This window comes from Carlito syrichta, unplaced genomic scaffold, assembly GCF_000164805.1.
Source record: "Carlito syrichta isolate Samal-C Ts95f unplaced genomic scaffold, Tarsius_syrichta-2.0.1 Scaffold313519, whole genome shotgun sequence".
NCBI lineage: Eukaryota > Metazoa > Chordata > Mammalia > Primates > Tarsiidae > Carlito > Carlito syrichta.
In genome coordinates this window covers 1213590-1215708 of record NW_007257615.1, presented here as the reverse complement: position 1 = coordinate 1215708, position 2119 = coordinate 1213590, and the positions used below count along the sequence as shown (strand labels likewise).

Here is a 2119-nt window from a genome sequence, read left to right as displayed (position 1 = left end):
CGGCTTCTGCGCTAGACAGAGTCCAGTCTCTTTCTTCCCTTCTATTTCTCCAGAATATTCTCCGACGCTGCCCCACCTTCCAGGGACCCTCTAAATCTCTTTTGGGGGGCTGGCCCCCCATACCTGTGGAACTTCACGTGCGTGGTATGCGTCTGTGTCTGGCTCCCTTCACGTACTGTGATATTTGTGCGACTCCTTTGCGGTGCTGTGTGTGCTGTCAGTTCACACTTGTTGCATGTTCCCTCCATCTTTTCGGCTTCCCACTTTTCTCTTAGATGGGTTATGTTTCAACCTAGTCTAGAATGCCTTGCAGATTGGCAGGAAAAACCTTCAGGGTCTCCAGGTAGATGACCAGATCCCGGGAGGCCCAGAGCTCTGTTTACATTTCTAGACTGAGTCTTGTCAGGTCCGCATCACGGGAGGTGACACCATGACAAACGGGAAACCACGCAGCACGTCCAAAGGCCAGACCCAGACGTAATCCAGTCAGAGAGCATTTCTTCTGAGTCCTCTGAGGTGAGCTCTGTCTCTCATCACCCCATCGTCCACCAAAATAAGTGGCAGGTGAATCCAGTGACAAGCAGCTCTTGGTACTGACCCAAGACCTCAGACAAGCTGCTCACGCTCTTGGGGCCTCAGATGCCTCCTTGACCAAGTGAAAGTGTTAGACCAGTGGTTCCCAGTCTTGTTGGCATTCGGGGCCGGTTTTGTGGGAGACAATTTTCCACAAAAACGGGGGGGGGGGGGTGAGGGGGATGATCTTGGGATGTTTCAAGCACAATACGTTTATTGTACACTTTATTTCTACTATTATGACATTGCAATATATATTATTATTATGAAATTATAAAAATAATATTTTGATATGAGTCTGTAAGCAACTGATTTTTTTTTTAAGTTGGAGTCTTACCCCATTGCCCAGGCTGGAGTGCAGGGGCACACTCATGGCCACCCCAGTGTCGTCTGGCTGGGCTCCAGCGATACTTCTGCCTCAGCCTTCCAGAGAGCCGGAACTACAGGTGTGCGCTACCATGCCCAGCTCATTTTTGATGTATTATAGAGATAAGGTCTTGCCAAGTTGCCTGGGTTGGACTGGAACCCGCAGGCTCAGGAAATCCTCTCGCCTCGGCCTCCCAAAGTGCTGGGATGACAGACTGAGCCAGCGAGCGGCCAGCAACTGATTATTGATGGTCTCTGCGCAGTCCAACCTCCCTGTCCATGCTCATCTGTATCCGCAGCCCCTCCCCAGGGCCGGCATCACCGCCTCAGATCATCGGGCATTCAGCCTCACTAGTCATTAAGGAGATGCAAACCAAAACTACACTGAGATACCACCTAACTCAAGTCAGAATGGCCATCATCAATAATTCAAAAAACAGCCGGGTTCAGTGGCTCAGCCTGTAATCCCGCGCCTTGGGAGGCTGAGGTGAGTGAATTGCCTGAGGCCGCGGGTTCGAGACCCGCCTGGGCAACTTGGCGAGACCTCGTCTCTACAATAAATCAAAAAATTAGCCGGGCGTGGTAGCGCGCACCTGTAGTTCCAGCTACTTGGAAGGCTGAGGTGGAAGGATCGCCAGAGCCCAGCAGGTCGAGGATGTGGTAGCCGGGAGCGGCCACTGCACTCCAGTCTGGGTGACAGAGTGAAACTCCAACTCAAAAAAAAAACTCAAAAAACAACAGTTGCTAGAGAGGATGTGGGGAAAAGGGGACACTTCTACACTGTTGGTGGGAGTGTAAACTAGTGCAGCCTCTGTGAAAATCAGTGTGGCGATTCCTAAAAGCTCTAAAAATTGACCTTGCATATGACCCTGCAACCCCCCTATTGGGAATATACCAGGAAGAACTCAAATCACCCTATCAAAAAGATAACTGCACACGAATGTTTATCCGCAGCATTGTTCACAATAGCAAGAACCTGGAACCAACCGTGCTGCCCATCAAAAGAGGACTGGATAAAAAAAATGTGGTACATATATACACAATGAAATACTATGTAACCATAAAGAAGAACAAAATCATGAACTTCGCAGCAACCTGGATGGAATTAGAGTTTATAATACTGAGCGATCTCTCACAGAAACAAAGAGCTGAGTATCACATGTTCTCACTCATAAGTGGG

At 49.4% G+C, this 2119-nt stretch overlaps 1 protein-coding gene across 1 annotated transcript in view; it reads right to left on the bottom strand.

The window, feature by feature from the left end:
• WIF1 (WNT inhibitory factor 1) overlaps positions 1-2119 on the bottom strand; it is a 102031-nt gene that overhangs the window by 14122 nt on the left and 85790 nt on the right. The window lies entirely within an intron of this gene.